Source organism: Balearica regulorum, chromosome 2, assembly GCF_011004875.1.
Source record: "Balearica regulorum gibbericeps isolate bBalReg1 chromosome 2, bBalReg1.pri, whole genome shotgun sequence".
Taxonomy (NCBI): domain Eukaryota; kingdom Metazoa; phylum Chordata; class Aves; order Gruiformes; family Gruidae; genus Balearica; species Balearica regulorum.
In genome coordinates, this window is record NC_046185.1 from 13,493,934 (window position 1) to 13,516,733 (window position 22,800).

Below are 22,800 nucleotides of genomic sequence, written 5' to 3' on the forward strand. Positions count from 1 at the left end.
TTCCTCTTCTTTCCAGATCGAAGCTGTTAGGAAGGGACAAGCATGGGCATCCTCTCCGCACTTGCTGGGGGCACGGAAAATGGCCGTTAGAACTTGCTGATACTCATTGAACTTTGGTTTTCCTCCCTACAGGTTGTTGTTTTTGGTGGTTTTTTTTTTTTTAAATGGAAATTCCTCTTTCTTATAAATACTACTGAATATATTTTGTGTAACTCTTAAGTAGCTGTTCAGCCCTGGAAATGTTTCTGAATTTTGAATGCCTGGGGAAAAGAACCCCACAACCTATTTTAGGTGGCAAAAATACTTTCGCCCAGGATACACTTTTTCTCTACTATCTCAAATTCCTTTTCTATGATTTGGGGGGGAAAAAAAAAAAAGAAAAGACAAAGTGTTTTAATAAGACTACTATGCTTATGAATATAAAACACTCTGGAAAGGGCAAATCAATGGAAAAGCAGGTGAAAAATCGTCTGCTTGCTCTTGTCCTAATTAACACTTACTTTAAGGCCTCTTTAACTTTGCTTTTTTTTTTTTTTTTTTTTTTTTTTTTGCATTGCCAAATGCAGAAGGCTCTTTGATTGATTGGGTGATACGGCGGGTAATGCTGCCTTTCAAGTGCAATAAAGAGCCGTCGACGGGAGCCGGGTCCGGGGTTTCAGGCTTTAAGCCCGGCTTGTAACAAAGACGGTTCTACCCGGAGGTCAAAGCGATCCCCGCGTCAAGGCCCCCAGTGAGGCTCAGCTGCCTTTCCCCAAAACGCTGGATGGTGTCACACAAATTAGGAGCTGAAAGGTCATTAAAAACGGAGGGTAATTAAAGTGATGGGTTTAAAAGTATAGCGGTCGCTATTGTCGTCCCAAATGAACGAACTAAGGGCAACCGTGTGAGCACTGTGTATTCAATGTTACTACTAGAGAAGCTGCTCAGAAGGTGTAGGTAAGTCTAAGGGTACCTGCTCGTGTGTGACTTTGCATTTTTCCCCATCAAAGTGCAAAAATAGTGCACGGAGATCTGTTCTGCGAATGTTTTTTCAATTTGGCCATCAAATTCCTCCTCTGAATCTTGAGGGACCAACAGGCTGTGTGGCATCTCTACCACGATGCTGTCTTTTAGGAAACTTGTGGTTAGTCAGTTAGCTCTGACTCTGTCAAATTTAATTAAAGTTAACTGAAAGGATCAAAAGTTTACTGAGGGATGGGAGAGCAGTGTTCATTATTAGAGTTTATAATTACAAAAGCCTCGATTCCTTGGGAAATCATGCCCCCTCCCCAAAAAAGTATCAGTGGTGAATGCAATGTGAATGCTCTTGCTAACCCTAGGTGTGTAAGTCATTTATAGAAACCTAACATTAAAATGACGCAGGATAACATAACAACACGGAAATTGCTTTTACGGAAGATGCAAAAGGAAATTTGCAATTTTAAATTTCTTTTGCATAAGACCTCTCTTTTCAATTAATAACACAATGGAAGCCACACTGATTACAAAGCACAGTGAACATGCATGCACAATTTCCCAGGAAAGTGAGGGCAGAGCACTTGCTTGCCTTAAATCTAGTGCCCTCTCCGTTTCCTCTGTGCACTTTCTCCGGATTTAAAGTGACATCTGCTCCATAAAGCCCTCAGATGAAGTTGCAAGCTTGCCTGTGAAATGATACCTTGGTCAGAGATAATGAACCGTGTACTGATATGTGTATATATATTTTTTTTATGGTGAGAAGATGAGTGTCTGACATATGTATTGTCACATACATTTCAGTCTTTTTCAGCTTAATGGTTTCTCTCTGACTATTTAATCCTGTGAAATTGCAAGCTGAGTCAGCATTACAGATCTAATTCCCTCTCTTGGAGGTGCAGTTCCAAATTTCGTCCTGAAGAGACTGCGTAAATATCCTCGAAGGGAATGTGCATCCTTTAAGAGCCAAAAGAGAGGCATGTAAATAAAAGAACTGGAGAGTCATTTTCTGTTGAATGTGTGGGTACGTGTCGCTCATTTTGATGCTGGCCTAACGCCGTAAGATCAAGTAGAGTTTTGCCTAGAGGATGCAGCAGCAAATGGGTGGGCTGTGAGCTTCAGGATGTGTTCGCTTCTCCTGGGCAAGGTGAACCAGCCCTAGGCTGGTGGGCCAAGCTGCTGCCTTAGAACTGGTTTTGGGAAGAACCAGGCACAGCTTCAATTGCTAATTTCACACCTTGCTCCTAACTCCTCTTCCACCCTGTTCTTCCTGCGCTGCACAGGTACGGTGATTCCCTTCTCCCACCTGGTGTTTTTAATGACAGCTCAATAGTGGACTTAGGCTTTCTATCCAGTCAGCAGTAGAAATTAAGGTAAAAACAATTCAGAAAGAAGTCATCAGACAAATGCTGTTACTTTTGTTTTGCTTTCTTGGGGAGATTGTGATCTCTGTGCTGAGGGCAGGAAGCGATGCTTGGCTGGTGGTCAGCACATGTTGTGCAGACCAGTGGCTGAGAAAGAAAACTCCTTAGCCTCGTGTATTTGCCACTCACTCCCCAACCTGCGTGGTTTGGGTTTTTTCCCACCCCAGCGAAACAACTCCTCAGATCAAACTTTCTCTTTTGTTAAAACGCTTTGTCAATCCTATCAGTGTTCTCAGTCACTGGGGTACACGAATGCAAGCTGAGGTAGTGAGCACCGATCAGATGTGCTGTCTGCAAAATGAGATGTTAATATAAATGCACAGAAGAGCAAAGCAATATTGAGGTCTGATCCAATTATGAGGGCTGACCTTATGATTTGTAGTGCCCTTAAGCTGGGGGAAGCTGTCAGAAGGCAAGATGCCTCCCCTTCAGGACGCAGGGCTGATGGGGAAGATTAGTTGCTAAGCCTGGATGGAGAGAATCCCCTGAACACAACCTCCCTAAGCATTTGCACTCATCGCCTGAGCTTAAGATGGGTCCTGGCAAGAGGCACGCAGGCATCTGTCTTTTTCTGTTTCAAAAACTCCAGGAGAGCTGATCACTTATCACGGGAACCATCTGGCTTATTCTTGGAGAGATCAACAGTTAGTCACTGAATGAACGAGGAACATGCTGCATTGAAGTCTGCTCTCCCCACTAAATATGAGGACTCAGCCCAAGGACCCTGAAACACCGCGTGCGTTGCCTGCTGCGGGCGGAGAGGAGAGAGATTTAATTCTGCCTTGAGGTTGCTGAGCTGCTGTGATGTGGAAGAGAGCTGCTGTGGCAAGCTGGGGGATGCCAGTGGCTCTGCAACGAGCTGTGGTGGCTGCGGGGACGGGGACCTGAGGCTTTGCTTCCTCAAGGTCACCTCTGCTGGGGACAGAGAAGCCCAAGGGGGGAGCAGGGCTGCACCATGGCTATCTGGAAAGCTTGACGCCGCCACCTTTGCCTTCTTGTTTGCTGTTGATTTCAATTCCCAAGCACAGGGGCAATAGGTGGGACTGGGTTATCGCTCTGCAAGAGATGCTGAGGATGCAGGGCAAGGCCAGCGCAGGCTGCTGTGTGGGGCAGTGCTGCTGGGCTGAGAGAGTTAGGGGGCCAAGGGGTTGCACTCTCATCTTGGAGGCGTAACGCAAACACATCAGTGTGATCCTGCTCTCCTCACGTGCTGTATTAAAAAGGGCCGTAGAAGTACCTAAGCTAGCTCCTTGCTAAAAAATCCTGAAGCCAGAGCATTACACCTCCCTTTCCATTGGACAGTCCATGTTTTAAGAAAGCCTGCGGCACCCTCTGCCTGCCCTTGGCCATTCCTAGCAGGCCCTTGCGAAGGGCGGCTGGCAGAGCGCCGGCATGCTTTGAAATGCACTGATGCACGGGGGGGGGGGGGGGGGGGCTTCGCTCCCCACCGCTGCTCTGGGCCTCCTGCAGCCGGGCAGGCTCCAGACTTTTTTGGACCCATCAGAGACCCCAGGAGCCAGGTGAACTCGGAGCAGCAGCTTGGCCATCCTCTGCTGCGGACGGCCTGCAGATCCCACGTGAATCCCGTAACCTTTGCTGAGAGTGGTGGTTTGGGGATTTTTCTTTTCTTTTTAATGTCTTTTTCTATTGCTCTTGCTAATTACTAAAGCAATTTTTAAAATTTAAATGAGGGCTTCCTCCCTCACAGCCCATCTGCTGTGAAATCATAGCGCACATCCTTTGTGACAGTTCAAGCATTGCCATGGCAACGTGCTGTGATGTGATCAACCCTGAGTTATGACCTCACTGCGGGACCGGGCAGACCAGGCTGCTTTGGCAGGAGGAATAAAAAGCAGCTTCTGTATTAACAAAAGTGGGATCTCTGCTACAAGCCGACAAGATTTGTACTGGAGCAGATGGGCTAAAGCCCTTCCCAGAGCTTTTTACAGGACTTCAGTGCTAGGGCTGGGGGGCATACACTTGAGAAATCATATATTTCCCTCCTTAGATAAAGTTGTTTTCTTTAAGAAGTCTTTTCTACCAGTTTATGGTACCACTTCAATAGAAATCCTTAGAATTTTTAAGACTTTTTTTCCTTTTCTCACCCACTGTGTATCCATAGATTGAAAGTGCTGGAGACTAAACTCTCTTTTTCCTGTTTGGAGGCAGGTATTGCATGGCCGGTGGCAATGCATACTTCACCTATGCTCCCCCATGGCTTTGCTCCGACCCCATCCAGAAGATAACAGGGCTGGGGTGAGCGGTTTGGCTTTCTGAGGCATTCATCTCCCACCTCCCTGCTGAGCCTGCCGTGAAGGGTGACAACTGTCGCAAGCCTTTGTGGACAACTGGAGTGGATTAGTGACCAAAGACCGCACAGCGGGTGTCATACCCGGTGTTATCCATTTCCAATTAACCAAAGACCTGGTTCAGAGCCCTTGGTTCAAAGTAGGGGATTTTTTTTAGTTTCTTTTTTTTGTGATTCCTGTGGATTTTGGATCAAATTTTAACCGTCAAACTGAGCCTTCTCTTCCAGGAAGATATTTGCACATGTAACTAATTCACCGAGACAGCTTGTATATTTATCTGTACTTTAGTATGTATTTCAGAATGTGTCTTTATCTGTCCCTTAGATTAGAATACAGCATCTTTAGACTGGTCGTGCAAATAGTATCGATGGGGATATTTGGCAATTCTAGAGAGACTGGTGGTACAATCTTCCACCTCTCTGGGGAGCTGGGAAGTTAACAGGCAGCCTAGTCTGGCTATTTTATTAGTTGCTGAATAGACATGGTGCTGTTTATGAGGACTTCAACGATATGTGCCTATTAAATGATATGCGTTAACAAAGCTGAGAGGTGTTTTGGGAAGGGAAGGAGAGAATCTGGGGAAAACAATGCAGTTCCTCAAGCGGCACACTGTGCAGAGGAGAAGTATCAGACTTTCATAGTATTAGACTTTGAAGTATTAGGACTGTGTGGCAACCTCTATAGGATGGTAAGGTCTAGGGGACCATAGTGGGTCTGCTGTGCCAAGGTCTGTATGGTGATAGAAGAGTACACAGCCCTTAGCTGCTATAGGTTCCTCTGTCCCTTATGGTGGAGCTGGTGTGTAAGGCTTACACACGCCCTCACGCATCTGTTCCTCCCCTGTCCCTTTCTGAACATATATAATCAATATAGCCCCAGGGTATTACTAATCAGGCCACTTCATTTTACACTGACGACTCTGCCTTACCTGTCAAGTGAGAAAGCTGGCAAATGGCTGCTGCAGCTTTGTCTTTAAGCCATTTTTGAGACAACCTTGAAGACCTCCATAATTTTTTCGGCTCACAACCAAAAGAGGAGGGGGGAAGGAATCAAGTATAATGATTTTCTCCCTCCAAAACTGGCTTTAAAAATACTCCCTGGCTCAGCCTCTTTATGCCATTTACAGCCTCCAGCAAGTTTTTACAGCTGAGCTGCTTTCCAACCCCAGAAAATGCTGCACAGCCCCCGAACTATTGAAGTGCAAATGACTTGACCGTAATCTAGGAAGATTCAAGAGAAACAGGTCAAATGTTACACTAAACACTTATGGCAACATATTTTAACAGCAGGAGGATAGAAGCATGTTTACCCTGGGCAGGTTTAATGTGAGAAGATCAAAATCTTCTCTTTTCTGAAGGTGAATGTAATCAGTTTACTGGTCTTTGGCTGTGCATGCTCAAAAATAACCATACTTCTGTAGGTCTGTCCATACCAGGTTCTCAAGGTGCTTAGAAGATTACCTTCATAAGCTTTACAGCGCTCTCATATTATCGGCCCCTATGGTTATCCCAATTTATCAGTGGGAAACTGGAGCTTGGAGAAACTGGAGATCAAGTTCTCCAGTAGCTTTGGCTGCAGCCAAGCATTCATAAAAATCAGTACCAGCACTGAGGATCTTGGGACTTTTGCTGACTCCACGCAAGGAACCTGTGGCACAGCCAGATCCCCTGAGTCTAAACCTGTTGGCTTAGCTACGTGCCCCGACGTTCATCCCCATCGCTGACACCGGCAGGAATGCTCAGTTCGGCTCGCTACGTGTTGTGGTAAATATTTATAAGGCTGGCTTGGATCTCAGCAGTGGCAGTAGGAATTTTCCTGCTTTCACAGAAAAGTGTACCCGTACCTCTATTGGAAATATAAAAGCAGTTTCACAGTGCTCACAGAAACAAATTGGAGTCTTTATCCTACCAGGGCTCAGCCAAGAGTTCGTATCATCTTCTTAGTAAGAGATCTGCCCTTAGGTCCTCAGCGCATAGATTTTCCCTGCATGCTGGGGTAGCTCTGGGATTTTGTTTTGCTGCAAGGCCATGCTAGTAATAACTCCTGTAATTTTTGGAAAGCTGGATTTGCAAAGCTTCCTGCTGGAGAACATGCTAAATTACAGGTTAGTCTATGTGTGTTTACTACAACTAAAGGGATTTTTTTTTTTTTCCCCCAATCTTGAAAAACCCAGAAAGGCAGCTCTCTCAGTCGCAGTAGCCACCTTAAATGTCACCCTGGTTCAGCAGACAAATTTATGGTGACATTTTTCCACAGACATGGTTAAACTTGACTCAAGTGCTGCCTGTAAAATACTGATTTTCCCACACTCTGAGAGTGTCTGGAAAAAAATGATACTGTATGTAAAATTTGATTTATAAAAAACCCCGTGCCTGTTGCTTCAACCTCTGGGTGCATTTACATTACAAGACACAAATTAAATTTAACATCATGCTGCCAACAACTGCGTTTCATCCAGGCCTGAGCTGGCAGGATGGGAGCTAGAAGTTGCAGTACGTGCATGGCAATACAGGAGGAAGCTTGGAAAAGGCATGGAGGGGGCAAAGAGGGTATAAAGGCATATACCTTTATAAAGGAATCGACATGCATTTTGCTGGCTATGAACTGTACAGAGCCACCTGGTTTCAGAACTACTCTTTTCGATATTAAAATATATGAAGATAAGGGATCCCCCTTCCCCTAACCCCTTGAATTTATTTGCAACTGGTTTTGGAAATCAGTAATAGATTGGAAAATAAGTGTAGAATTTATTAATTATTTCCTTAATGCCATAATATCAGTGCAATCTTTCAGAGAAGTGCCGGGATCTGCTGTCTGGGAGGGAGATGGTGGAAGGGTTGCTCCATGTCCAGGTCCTGTTCACCTCTTTTACTTACGTCTTAACACTTTAATGAAATACATTTAAAAACAAATGCTATGCTAAGGATGGTGTGATGGATACAGAATTTGATGGATAGTCACACAAATGCAGATTAATATTAATCATATCTATATAATTTAATGAAGGATATAATGCCACCTGCTGTGTGATAAAAACAAATTACTGCTTCTTTGGTTGTTTTTGACTAGTTCTGGAAAGAAAATGAATTTGGACTAAACTAATTTCCCTTTAATGTCTTACATGTCTAATTAAAGATTCACATGTTGCAACTAAGCATAAATACTGTGTAAAATCACACACAGGAGAGGCCTACAGTGTTAACCCACCACTTCCCAGAGGGCACCCAGCATCTCCTAGTTGAGTTCAGCAGTCGTTTCCTTTTCTTCACCAGGGAGCTGGAAGACACCCTCGTACACTTCCCTGCTTTGTTACAGGTACAAAAGAAATCCCCTCGGAGGCAATAACGACCTTTTATTCATAGAGCAGTGCCAGAGAGACATATATTCATGTGCTTAGTGTGGGCAGGGCACTTGACCGGCCCAGATTCAGGGCCACGCTGTGTTGGTACATCTCTTTGGTGGTTGCTACACCAGTGGCTCTCAAGCCGGGGATGCCATACGAATCCAAAGCGGGAGTGATGATCCCTTGGATCAGGTGTCTCTGCTGGGTGCAGACCACAAGCGGCACCTACAGAAGGCATTCAAACCCAGGCAGTGGCTCCGACCTGTTCCCACTGTGGACCTTTCTGAGGACTTGGTTGGGTTTTTGGCCAATGGGTTATGTTGCAGCTCAGGATGCCCAGTCTAACCAGAGCTCCTGCGCTGGAGCGTGCTGTGTCTCCTCGCCATCTTTAAAGGTTGAACGGCCTAGCTGCTGGATGGCGTATTTTATACGGCAGAATGGCAAACGGTGGTAACAAAATAACTTTGTCCCCCAACAAAGTTAATTGAATGAGATTTAACGTTGCTAAGAGATTTGGACTGCATCCCTCAAACTTCAGGAGATTAGACTGCCGAGCAGGAGGCACTGCAGAGGGGTTGGCGACGTGCCAGCGAACAAAGCTTTATCGGGATGATATGTTAATATTTGTGTGTACTGTAAAATGAAAAAAAAGGGGGGGGGGCAGGGTGGTGGACTGCCTCATCTGCGTCTCTGGCATAATGATTCCCATTGAAGCTGATAGTAAAACATTAATGCTTCAGCAATAAAGACAAGTGATTTCAAAACAGCTTGATTGCAATGGAAAACAGATGCCTAATGCAGCCAGTCCACCTTCATCTGTGGTCTCAGCAGATCTTACATGGAGAAATGTTTGTCTTATGAGAAGGTCCAGAAGCCCCAGCTGAAATCAGAGCTGAGTTTGGCAAGGGGCCTCTTCGGGATGCAACGATGCTGACTCAGCAGGTTGCGGGTGGATACAAGCTCTCCCTGCCTGGGCACCAAGCTGGCCGCACATGGGTTCACCATCATTCAAAAACTGTGTAACCACATTAGTGTGAGACTGCACTTGAGATAACCAACCATGATGAAAAACTCAGACTACAGAAAAAACCCCAAACCCAGTGAACCAGTTGGTAAGAAATGCAAGCGATGGTGAGACTCTTGGTGTCCTTCATCCGACACAATACAGACGGGGAGAATGCTGAGAGTCCAACAGTGGATCTTGCAGGCTGAGAAGGTGCTCCTGAATTTCACCTAAGCTTTGGGCAATTAAAACATTGAAGCTGATGTCAAAGAGGATTTTTGTGAATCAATTGCTGGAGAAAAGTTAACTGGAGAAGATGATGGAGTAGATGCTGAAGACAAGAAACGACAGGATGGTTAGGAGGGGAATTTCCTGTTGGTTTAGTGATGTGTGCCAGGGTTAGCACTTTGCCTGAAATCCTGGTCCCAGTGAAGCAAAATTGCAAATATCTCATTGGTTCCAGTGGGACAGGAGCTAAATCTCAGATAGATTGACACACCAGCCTTTTGCACTGGCTATACTCTGAACTTACACACCCAGAAGTCACATAAGAACAACACAGAGGTCATGGGAAATCCACGTTGTCTGTGTAAAGCACGGGAGTACAATTTGTAGGCTGATGCAGCTTGTCTTCAGATAACTAGGGGGATGGACAAGGCTGGGGACCCTTGTGTAGCTCGGCCCAGATACAGGTTCAAGTCCAGCCTGACTAAATGTTGTCTGTTGTCCCCCCAATGTGGTTCGGTTGTGTCTGCCTGGATTTTAGTAGACAAGTTTTACACCTACAAGATGTTTTCTCTTTGCCAAAGCATCCCCTGGCATCGGGGTGAGGTACAAGTGTGACATTTGTACTGTTTCTATAGCTGGACTACAAGCCTGCCAGTTGCTATTAACATTTCCTAAAAACCCAGACGCCAGGAGAGGGGGACGAGGAATGCATCAAGTGTTTATTGGCTTTGCTGCTGATAACTAGGTGAAGATAAATATTTGTGCAACGGTATGTCCTGTTATCTGGCTCTGGGAATAAAGTGATGATTCAGTCCAAGTGCTTCATCGCAGCTACACATCAGAGGAGAATGCTATAGAAAGCTTATCTCAGGACTGGTTTGGCTTTTTCGGATCTGAATAATTGTGTGAATCTGATTAGTTATACATTTTATATTCTTTTAATGAGACTTTTCCATCTGAATAGTCAGTTGTTCGCACAGAAAGACTCTTCCCACTTCACATTATTTTTTATTGCCCTGGGCTGCATGTGTCTAATTCATTTTTGCATCCCAGAAGTGGTCTCTCTAGTTCTATTTTGGGGGATTCAGCTTGAGTTAGGACCTGCCTTCCTGAGTACTGAAGAAAGGTACAGGTTTGCAGAGAGCACTCTGGGCTGCAACACACCAACAGAAACTATGAAGACTAAAGATAAACTCAAATTCATCTTGATGGAAACTTTATTATTGTGAATGAACCATATCACTGAAGAAAAAGCTGGGTTTACCTCTGAACACCACATCTCCCAACTCCATAGGAGTTCAGATGAGCTAATCCTAGCAACTTTAAGTGATGTAAGATGACTTTCTCTCCAAAAGCCTTTTCTCCTGTTGATTTTCTCCATTCGGGTGTCTTTCCATGCTCAACTGGCAGCATCAGCAGAGAGGGAGGAAAATAATAGCAGCAGTCGCTGCCAGAGCAAAACAGAAAGTGTGCAATCTTTTTTTTCTATTGTCCAGAGGGGGAAAGACTATGAGCAGAGAAGCTTATGTGCTGAGTTTAATCTTAATGTTCCTTCTAATAAGCCCTGATGTTTTTTAAAAAAGGAATCTCTAAATTGGTGAAAACAGGCCTTACATTAAAACTATTGTCTCTGGTTTAAAAAACACCAGTGGAAAATCCTTTTGTCCGTATTTCTCTCTCCCTCTGGGCTGCAAGGATTGATTTGCCTGTTCAAGCATGGTGCTGGTAGCTGAGACCATCAGAAGGGCTGGCCCCTCAAAACCAAAGCTCTTCATTCCTCCCCGTGTACTTGGCTGGGAAGGAGCTCGCTGGCCCCGCGGGGAGCTTGCTCCATCACTAACAGCCTCCTTCTGCTGGGGCTTCAGGAGCTGGGGCAACGTGGGGGAGTGGGGAACCCAAACCCTCTTTTCCTCTGTCTGGTTCTAATGTCAGAGGCAGTATCGGAAGTTCTCAGGTTCACAGTTTGATCTTATTTCCCATTCGGCAGCTTGGTACAGATGTGGATTTTCCGAGCCATCTGATCTGTTTGGATAATAAAAGCCCGTTAGGTCTTTTGGGGAAAAGCTGATATACAGTTGCCAACATTTTTGTAGATGTTTTCCAAGCACAATTTTCCAGCTGAACCCCAGAGGGTGGGCAGGCTGGGAGCCGCTGGAGGGCTGTGTTCTCATTTTCATCCATTTTTAATGTGCTTAAAAAAAGAAAGAAAGAAAACAATGCCCTTTCCTAGTGACCAGCTTCTCTAAAATGATACTGTTTCAGGGTTTTTGTATTGAAGAATTTCTTTTCTAATAAAGTCTTGATTTATATCTTTTAATCTAGATTTCTGTTTTTCTGCCAAAACATTAAGAGAGCAGCAATCTCTTGCCCATGCATGTAATGATGAGAGATCCTCACATGGTCTGAATCAGGAAAAGTATATTAAAATCCTATATTGTGTTTTTTAGAAAGCATTTAGAGATGTCAGTTCCCCTTGAAATCTGGTGGTGGTGGTAAATGTGTAGCATTTCTAGAAATAAGGTCGTGGATGTCCCCAACACCACGTGCCTCTCCTGTGTTTTATGGGCTTTCCCCAGTGAACCAAGCTGGTAGTATTGCATCCACCACCTTGATGAGCAGAGCTGGAGCATGTTACATTCATCTTGTGGGACCTGAAGTGGTGAGAGGCTCTGACCTCATTTCTGCCATGCCTGGATGTCGTTACAAGATAGAAAAGAGTGAGTGTTGAGAATAAGTGTGTTGACTCTGGAGTCCCTACTGCTGGGATGCTCCTGGATCTCGTTCTCAGGAGCCCTAGCCGGTACCTGTGGGGAACACCCAGGACATGCCCTGCAGTGCACCTTGTGCCACCTTGCAGACCTGTTGTGGGATGGGCTTTTGGCTGAGGAGATGTACCCAGGTCCTCTGCGCTGCATGTCCGCTCCTCAGTCCCTTCTGCTGCTCTGAATTACTCTAGTCTTTCTCTGAGAAATATCCTCGCCTTCTGAAATTTATATTTTTCCTTTCAATTTTCTTCTCTTCCTCTGTTTTCTGTAGTTCTACATCATAAAATAGAGGAACGTGAATTCCTCCCTCGTCTTCTCTCCTTTCTTTCTTATGATACCTTCTGCTGAAAATGCAAGTGCAGTCTGCTGCCAGGTCTTCATAACTGCTGTTCATAAGCTGGAGAACTTGCATGCAAGGCTTTGCACATGGATCTAGAAATCAGTGTGACAAAGTGAATCCAGGACTCAGCAATATAGACCTTTCAAAACTAAGACTGAGGACACCATTGCTTTGTAAAGCTGCATGTGTTAAGACTCATCAGAGAGCTCTCATTGACCTCAGAAAGCAAATGCAAGCCTCATCTCAGTAGAGAAAATGGCATAAAAGCAGGTTTCTGTTTTCCAAACCTGCTTTGTTTTGCTCTTATGTGTGAGCTGGAGGGCCTCCTGTGTGTTACTGAAGAAGGAAGAATATTTTTTTTTAAAATTATAATATAATCATAAGATTTTTCTCTTTGAACTGAAAAATAGCAAAGAAACTTTAAACAGCAGGCAAGAAGACTGTTACAGGTGACCCAGCCATAATTTACAGAGAGACTTTAATCAGCACAATAACATTGAGGATCACGATGCTCTGGCCCTTTTTTCTTCCCTGAGCTGTTCAGGTAACGGTTGGTGTAAGTGGCAGCTGCCAAGCTTGTGCTGAATGTACTGAGGATTTTTGCAATACTGCTCTGTCCGCTTGAAGGCAAGCGATACAGTTTGAGTTTCAGAAAAATGTCAGTTAGAAAGTAATTTCCATGCGTACACAGCTTACTCAAAGTGTTGTAATTTCACCTGATGCTTGCTGCTTGCTCTTTCAGAACTGATCTATATATCTGCTTTATTGTAAACATCCAGAGAACAGACTGCCTCTTTATTGTATGTGTGCGAAGTGCCTGCTGCAGTCTGGCTCTCCTCCTTGCTGGGACTCCAAGGTGCTGATACAATTAATATGAGGATGGAAAGTTTGAATAAGCTCCTTGTAGCTGCTCTGAGTGATGAATGTGTGTGAGGAAGTCTCCTAGCATTTTTTTCCTATAATAAAGTATTAGTTTTCACATTAACAATTCCAAAATAGCTGAACTTTGACTGGGACGTTTCAGTGCATGTTTCCCAGACTATGGTTCGCTAAGCTGTTTTGCTGCTGCGGGTGAAATTTTGGCCCCTGCAAGCCATGCACAGTCCCAGGGAGTAGTGACCAACCCCTGCAGCAGTTATCTTTTGCTGCTAGATTTTGAGGAATGGATCTAACATCTTTTTTTGCTTGCACCTCTATAAACATTCAGATCACACTATGGCTTGAGCACATCCCTCCAGGAAGCATTTAAAAATATTTCATTTACAAGATGCATCTCACAAATAGGTATTTTTAATTAGGTAAGGAAAAAATTATTATTACAGGACAAATACTCTCTTTACAGATATGTCACAGTGGTGGTGGTCATGTAGGGGTAGAGCTGGTTGAGGTTAGTGGCTTTTTAGCTTCCTTTGCAGTTTAACAGTGAAGTTAAGGCATTGGGATAGGACCTTGGAGAACCGGGCTCAGAAAATAACCTACCTCATATTTTTTTAGGGAAAATCACTCATAGTCTCTTGCTACCTGAATTTGTTGTCTGTAAAGTGGGCACTGCAGAAGAAGGGGCTGCCATCCTCTGAAAGGGCTGTGCCAACCTGCCCTGGAGCCGGGAGTTACCCAGGTCCTACCAGTCTGAAGGAGGGAGAGGGGCTGTGAACATTTACCAGGCAGTTTCTAAGGCAGAGCTTGATAGCTGGTGGACCGAGCTGGACAGCTAGGTGGTATGTCTGGTGAGGTCTCTGCTAGCTCTCTGCTTAGTTTGCAACTTGTTTTACATGGACAGTGAAGCAGCTGATTTCAGCAGGTTTTGATGCTTCATTAAAACATTATCAATGCAGTCTCTTAATGTGATACGTTGGGTGTCTCTTACAACTATTATCTTCCCAGAGCTTCCTTCTGAAAGTCTTCAACAGGGACAGGAGAGCACAGTGGAAATGTGGGGACATTTGAGAGCCGTGGTTGTCCATACAATTTGTTCTCAGCACCCATTTAATGTTCCTGAACTGTACCTGGATCCTTTTGTAAGACCTTTGGAAGGGGTCCAGCTAATCTGCAGAACCACATCACTTTTAGCCATTTCCCATTGAAAGGCTGAGAAAAACTGAGATGAGAAACCCCACGGCAGTGCAAGCAGTGGGTGGGGTTGAGTGAAGCAACTTGAATGTCAAGTAGTACAGAAAGTTTGGAAAACCTTGGATTAGGCTGTCACTAGGGTATGGCCTAAACCACCAGATGTGAGGAAAAACAAGTGATATGTAATGAGGGCTTCCTTTGTGTTTGACTTACTTACCCTACAGGACTCTCAAAGCTGTGGATGATCATGCCAATCATACGTGATGCAGAGAGGACAAATCTGAGTTAGTGGAGAGAGGGATTTGCTGTTCCTGGGTGCTGGGGTCAGGGCTCTTCACCCAGATTAGCACAGAAAGCTTTTTTTCTTGGTATAGAAAAAAGATTATACCATAAAAACCCAACAGATGCTTAACTGACATGTTATGAATGGCATCACTGTAATTAAATGCCTCAGCTTGTTGCCTTAAACAAGTAGTTTACTTGAGAATTCACCACTGAAAAAAAAATAATTAATGCTGTATTTTGGAGAGGGCAGAGGAGGAGGCTTTACTTTCCTTCCTTCTAATTTTGATTCAGCACCTAAAACTCCCCCATTCCCTAGGCAGGATCTGCTACCTCATATGTGGGGATGATGCAGGCAGCTTTCCCTGACCCATTTCCAAGCCCCATGTTCTCTCAGGAGCTTTATGGAGAGGAGTGAATACTGTAGTCTCCATTTACAGATGGATGCATCAAGACAGAAATCTTCAGGTTCAACATCACGACTCAAATGCTGCGTCACTGTGTACCTGTGAGCCTTGTTTTTAGGTGACCTGCTGTCTTGTGAACTCACACCTCCCATTTTGGGAATTCATGGTGGGTGTGGGAGCCCGAGGCTGGGATTCACAGACGTCTGCCCAGGTGGTGGGAAATGCCAAGGTGTCAAGTTGTGCTCTTGTGGGAAACCTCTTTCTTCTAGTAGCTCCCAGCTGTGAGTGGGAAAGGGCTCAGCCCTTTCTCCTGACATGCAAAGGGTGGTCCTCTGATGAGTTCAGCACACACCAAGAATCATAGAATCATAGAATGGTTTGGGTTGGAAGGGACCTTAAAGGTCATCTAGTTCCAACACCTCTGCCATGGGCAGGAACACCTTCCACTAGACCACGTTGCCCAAAGAACCATCCAGCCTGGCCTTGAACACTTCCAGGGATGAGGCATCCACAGCTTCTCTGGGCAACCTGCTCCAGTGCCTCACCACTCTAACAGTAAAGAATTTCTTTCTAACATCTAATCTAAATCAACGCTTCTTCAGCTTAAACCCATTACTCCTTGTCCTGTCACTACGCTCCTTCATAAACAGTCCCTCACCATCTTTTCTGTAGGCCCCTTCAGGTACTGGTAAGCCGCAATTAGATCTCCCTGGAGCCTTCTTTTCTCCAGGCTGAACAATCCCAACTCTCTCAACCTGTCCTCAGAGGAGAGGTGCTCCAGCCCTCTGATCAGCTTCGTGGCCTCCTCTGGACTTGCTCAAACAGCTCCGTGTCTCTCTTGTACTGGGGCCCCCAGAGCTGGATGCAGTACTCCAGGTGGGGTCTCACAAGAGCGGAGTAGAGGGGCAGGATCACCTCCCTCGACCTGCTGCCCATCCAAGGGCTTACGTGGCCCAGACAAGGCAAACACACCTGTGTGGTTGCCTTTCTGTGCTTGTCTGCAGGTAGCCAGGCAGATGTGATGCAAGGTGAATATAAAGTTAAATCAAAGTTCTGGATAATGGGGAATTTCATCCTCATTTGGTCTAAATTGCAGTTTGGGGAAAATTCTCTCTTTTCAAACTTCATTATTCCTAACGCATGGGCTTTAGTTGGATCTTTTATTCTCAAACCTGTCAGCTGAAACCAAAGGGCCTCAGGCCAAGGATCTCAGCTTGAGACCCTCAAAGTCATTTAGACTCCCTATGCCTGAGATGAAGGATGGCTCCCTATCAGTGATGTTGTGGTTGGGAAGAAAGGGCTTTGGCACATGAGACAGTTAAAACTTTGGGTGAAGGGTATTTTAAGCACTTTGCCAGGATCTTTGGGGATCATGTGGGAACCTGCATTTTGGGGAAGGGTCCCTCATGTGCAAGTCCCAGAGCTGCTCAGCCAAATTTCCAGCCTCTCCAGGTTCCTCTGAACAGCAGCCTGCTCTCCAGTGTATCCCACTCCCTGGTTTGGTGTCTTCAGCCTTGCAGAGACTGCACTCTGTCCCATCACGTAGGCCATTAGTGGAGACAAGAAGCTGTACTGGTCACAGGGCTGATCTGAAGGACACCACCAGTTCCTGGCTGCCAGCTGGACTTTGCACTGCTGGTCATACTTCCTTCAGCCTGGTGGCACAGCTGACTCCACAACAAAGGAATTCCAGCCACTCCAGACAGTCAGTCAGCTTCATTGGGGCCCAGCTGAAATGTCTCTATGCAAACACACGTAGTGCGTTTATGGGCAATAAACAAGAGGAGTTAGAGACCTGCACACACCTGCAGGGCTATGATCTCATTGGCATCACGGAGATGTGGTGGGATGGGTCCTATGACTGGAGTGCTGGGATGGAAGGATACAGACTCTTTAGGAAGGACAGGCAGGGCAGACAAGGGGGGGTGTCACCCTATTGTCCCCAGTACAAGACAGACATGGACCTGTTGGACTGAGTCCAGAGGAGGCCATGAAGCTGATCAGAGGGCTGGAGCACCTCTCCTATGAAGACAGGCTGAGAGAGTTGGGATTGTTCAGCCTGGAGAAGAGAAGGCTCTGGGGAGACCCTATAGCAGCCTTCCAGTACCTGAAAGGGGCCTACAGGAAAGATGGTGAGGGACTGTTTATCAGGGAGTGTAGTGACAGGACAAGGGGTAATGCCCTTAAGCTGAAGGAGAGTAGATTTAGATTAGATATTAGGAAGAAATTCTTCCCTTTGAGGGTGGTGAGACACTGGAACAAGTTTCCCAGAGAAGCTGTGGATGCCTCATCCCTGGAAGTGTTCAAGGCCAGGCTGGATGGTTCTTTGGGCAACGTGGTCCAGTGGAGGGTGTCCCTGCCCATGGCAGGGGGGTTGGAGGTAGATGACCTTTAAGGTCCCTTCCAACCCAAACCATTCTATGATATTCTATAATTCTGTGATTTTCCACCCACTTTATTGTCCTCTTATCCAGTCCATATTACACCAATCTGATGATAAGGACACTATGGGAGACTGCGTCAAAATCTTGCAAAAGTTAAGGGGTACAACGTCCACTGCCCTCTCCTTGTCCAGAGTGCCAGTCACCCCGTCACAGAAAGCAGATTTTTACTAGCTTAGGCATGGTTTAACTTAGATGTAAGTTCAGTCAGTTTTGCACTGCACTCCCACCACCCTCCAGGATGTGGTGTTAGTGGGGATCAAATTTGATCGGTCTCCCTGCATCCCCTGCAGTTGACGTAACTTCAACATACACGCATGCTGCTTTGTAAAAGCAGTTGAATTCGGTACTGAGCGATCGAGTCCCAAATATTCCCTCCAATTATCCAAGCCATTTGTATTCTGGGAGAAAGTACAGATGATGACATTCAGGATGGAATAATTATGTAGTGGAGTCTTGCAGTATTTATGTGAAGGGTTATTACACCAGAGCTCCAAATATGAGCAAAATCACCCCGAGTAAACAGCATGCAGGGTTTGCATGTCCATCTCCACTCTCATAATCCTCGCTCATGTTTATGGGGAGACTTATATGGGCTTTCATTGCTAACGTCTTTCTCATTAATAGCTCGCTTGAGTTTTATGGTATATCTTTTTGGCACAAAATCAATTGAGGGTTTGAAATTACATTTCCGGATAGAAGATGCTGTTTACATCATGTTGCTCTGTAAATCTTAGACAAAGAGATCTATGTGGGAGCATCAGGCACGGTGCTGGGCCAAAGACCAGAGGGTTATTTGCAGGACGTTTATGGCCAAGAGGACATAGTCTGCTGCCAGAGTTACAGTGTCTTCCCTCAACTGGATGCAACAGCACAACCAGAGCTGCAAAAGGGACGGGAACTTCAAACAGGGTTTGCCCTGAGGCACTGCGGGCTGGGAAATGCACAAGCTCTGTGGGATTTCCGTATTTAGCTGAAGAAGGGCAGGAGCATTTCGGGCAGTGATGTTAGTCCTGCCTGCCCTTGCAGAGGTGGGACCTGCCTTAGTGCAGAGCTCTTCCCGCACACTTGTGAGGCCTCGTATGGGCACACTTTGTGCAATGTTAGGCAACATGCCACATGAATCACTTTGCAGAGGATGGAAAAATGTAGCAACATATGGAGCTGAGTTTGGGGAAAGAATTGAAAACAAACCTCATAACTTGAACGGTTTCCTCCCATGGCAGCTGTTCACTGTGCTCTTGATGCTTGATATGGGCCTCCCTGCTCACTGGCGAGATACCTGGAAGTCATCAGTGGAGTGCTTGTTCTCCAGAAGTCTTTCACCACCTCTGTTTGCAGCTGCTTGGGATGAGGAGTGAGTTCTGCACTGAGCTGGAGAAAATGCAGTATCTGCTTCCCTGCATGGGCTTTGTGAACTTCTTGAACAGCACCTCCACAGCCTCTGAGCTATATTAAATCTGAACCCAGCAGCTATTAAAGGGTGTTCAGCATGGCTTGACAAAGAACCTTATAACCAGGCTGGGAGTTTCTAGAAACAGCATAGCCATGTCCACATCTGATTAAAGCTCCATAACTCCAACGCAGCCCAAGCTGGCATCACAGCTCCCATCAGGGAGATTCAGCTCTTTCACCAACAACCACAAAACCTTGCAAGCCAGGTAAAAACCGAGTTGGTGACAGTCCTTGCTCTAGTTAGGATGTTGTGGGGATAAAGCTCAGAAGGAATGGGTCATGTCTGCTGCAGATTTCATGTGTGACACTGGCTAGCTGGTCTCTTTGGACCTCAACTCTCCAGCCACATGAGAAGAGAGGAATAGTGCTCTCTGCCTTAGCTATTTGCATTTTGACTTTTGCAATGAGCATGTTACCATACCCAAGGAGATTTAAGTCTTACTTTGGGGACAGGAGCTGCAAATGAGTTAAACCAGCTTAGAATAAAACAATTTCAGTAGAGAAAGATAAACACAAGAGTTAGAATAGAATAAATTCACCCGAAAGCAGGAACTCTGCAAGAGTTTGATGGACTAAAACCACAGCATTGCCAATGTTAAAGATATATCTGTTCAGGCCTGTCAAGCAATTCCTGTTGGGGCATCTCCTCTGGTCAAGCTGCCACCCAAGCTGTGGCTATGCATGCCTGGCTCACTTGTCTGCAGCCTGGAGCCCTGGCAACCACAGAGACAATCCTTGTGCCATAGGAAAACCATGGCTAAACTTTTCTTTTCTTGGCTGGTTTTTGCATCCTCTTTCAGGGCATTGGCATTGCACTGGGCGCTGCACCCTCAGTAACGAAAGGGGCTGGTGGGTGGTTTGTCGCCATCTCTCAGGGGCTGGTTTGGGGTGCAGGGTCCTCGGGAGAAGGTCACTAATTTCACCATTACTGACTCAGCACCCTCAGGATGTCCTTACTCTATCATCTCCTCCATGGCAAGTTATTTACCCATGACCAGCCCAGCAGCTCGTCAGGATGTGGACATCGAAATGCAGAGCTGTGACACATGGTGACATCACTTACCGTTTCTCTGTCAGATGGGACTGGGGGAGGCTGTTTCTGGGACTGCCACAGGGCTGAGGGCTGGGGGAAGGAGTCAGGGAGAGGGGGTCTCCATCTCAGTGCTGGGTGGGCAGTACAAGGGGGCAGAGGTGTCTCCCAGGCTCCGCTGTTGTCTCTTGTGGAGCGTTTGCCTTGCACATCTAGGGATGGGATTAGCTCCCATTTGGGACAGGGCTCGCTGGCTTCTCTTGAGCTTCACACTGGCTTTTATTGAGTGAAAGGGATTTTTGCTCCCCAGAAAGCGGTGTGCCAGCCCCAGTTTTGCTGGGCCAGGCCAGGGTTCTCTATTGACCCCCACAGCTGTGTTAGGTCTCAGCTCTTCCGTAAGCGCCTGGGGGGGATGGACAGTCCCTGCCTTCTGCGGTTAGTTGGAAGGTTTCATCCCGTAAAGACAATGTGTCTACCCTGATCTGGCTCCTATACAGACAATTGACTACTACTCAACAGAGTGTAGAATGAATCTCTCAGCCAGACCTCTAGAGACATCAGATGAAGAATGGTTAAAGAGCATGTTATTTCTCTCCATTTTCTATAAAGGAAATTGAAGATGATGATCAGATGTCAACACCTGTATCCACCATTAGGATACACCTTTGTGCCTGAGAGCTTGGTGAGATCTGAACAAACTCTACCCCTGGTCCCACTCTAGACAACAGTCCTTCATCTGAGGGGCCCTGCTGCAAGGAATTAGGTATTGATTTCATTGGCTACTGCCAATAATCCATGATTATTCTTAATCACTGGGGCCCTGCTTCAGCAAAACTTGAGTGTTTGTTTAATGCCTAAAGGGGGGGATAATTATGTACTTAAAGTTATTTAGTAAATGCTCTGATGGAGCGCAGGGTGCACAAGAATTAGCTGCAAAGTTGGTTGTGGTAAATAGAAGCCAAGGTGGAATCTGGCCAGGGATTCTCTCACTCATTTCCTTATCCCAGAGCACTTCACTGAGTTTAATGAACAAAATATGGCCAAGACTATTCTTTCCATAGTCTAAGTTTTCAACTAAAAATATCTGTACTCCAAGTACTTTTCCCTGTAATGCATGTAGGTTGTGCCTTCTGCCATCTGGGACATGTACAGACCTGGTAACTCTGATCATGGTTTTTATTTATTTTCCTTTGTTTGTGTCCATATAAATCTCTGATTTTTTTCCCCAGTCACCTTCCATGTCTGAAATGTGAATTTGTGCAGGAAGATGTTTCAACATGGCTTTTTGGGATAGAGCAGAGCTGGCCCTTCTGGTGCCCAGCTTATTTTCAAACAGTTGGAAAGACTCTCTCCACTTTTTGCAGGGACGACTCAGCCATCCACGCAGCAGCAGCTGAACTGCCATGAATTATAGCCTGATGTACTAAAGATTCCTGAAATTGAAGTCATTTTACTGTAATACCCTGTGTTGCCAATGGTGGTAATTCATTCTCAACAGCTTGTGAAGCAGCTGCTGGAGCTTCATGTTAGGATTGTGGTTTGCCACCAGGAGAGGCATTCCTGCTTCTTCCCCACCTCTCCAATGCAGCTGCCTGTTTTGCATGGCATGTGCCATAGCTGCAGGAGGGGAAAAGCCTACTGACCCAGCAGAGATCTGACCCACCAAAACTGCAGGGACTTTTTTTCTGATGCATGGACAAACATTTCATATACAACAAGAGGAGCCTGTCTGATAAACAGTGGGATCTGGTTTAATTCTTGTGAAAGCAAACTCGATTTTCACAGAACTGCCTCTGCTCCTTGCAGGGCCGCGTTGGCTGCAGGTGTCAATGCTCTGTTTGTGTAAAATGAACAGTTATTGCACCAGAGGCCTTCAATCTGCAAGTGCAAATGTGACATAAATGGGTCTAATGTGCATGGGGCTTGTAACGGGTGACAGCTTAAGAGCTGCACTTTGAAAATATAGTCCTCTGTGCCCCATTTTCTTTACTTGGCTTTTGTTTACTTTCTCATGCACGTGGGGCAGATTAAGAACAGAGCCCTTACTACTCTCCAGCAATTGTGCATTGCTGATCCTTTCTCTTTCTATGCTAAAAAGAAAGCAGGGACTATGACAGAGCTCCACCATGGATTACCTGATATGCTGCAGGAATGGCAAGAAGGTTCCTGGTATTCTGCAATGCTGCAAGTTGGATCGAATGATTTTTATCAGCACCTGAAGTCTGAAATCTGTGCACCTACAAAATAACCAGGGTGGACTGTGAACAGTTATGAATGCTGCTCTGCATATACTATGTGACTCCATTTCTATTGGCTTTTGAGCAGTAATCAAGGGAACACTGATACTGAAATGTAAGGCTTTCTGAACACTGGAAACTGTCTTTGCTCTCTGCTCCGAATCCTGCAGCAGGCACGTGAGAACACTGTGCTTTCATACGCATCTGGAGACATTTCATATGAGGAAAGGGAAAGGGTGAAGTGTATTTCTGTGAGCACTTTGCAGGTGTGAATGAGGCAAGAACAGTGTTTAATTGTTCGTGTCCTCATGTCACATACTTAAAGTTACTTTTCACTTTCGAAGGCATAATTTCAAGCTGTCACTAGGTACACTTTCCTAGGAAGGCCAATTTGCTGAAAAGACTGAAGGTGTATGGTTCCTTCCCACTGATGCCAGAACAGCTGTTTCTCTCATTGCCAGTCCTTCCCCTTTTTCTTCCTGAAAAAAACAAACACAAATATTACAAGCTCA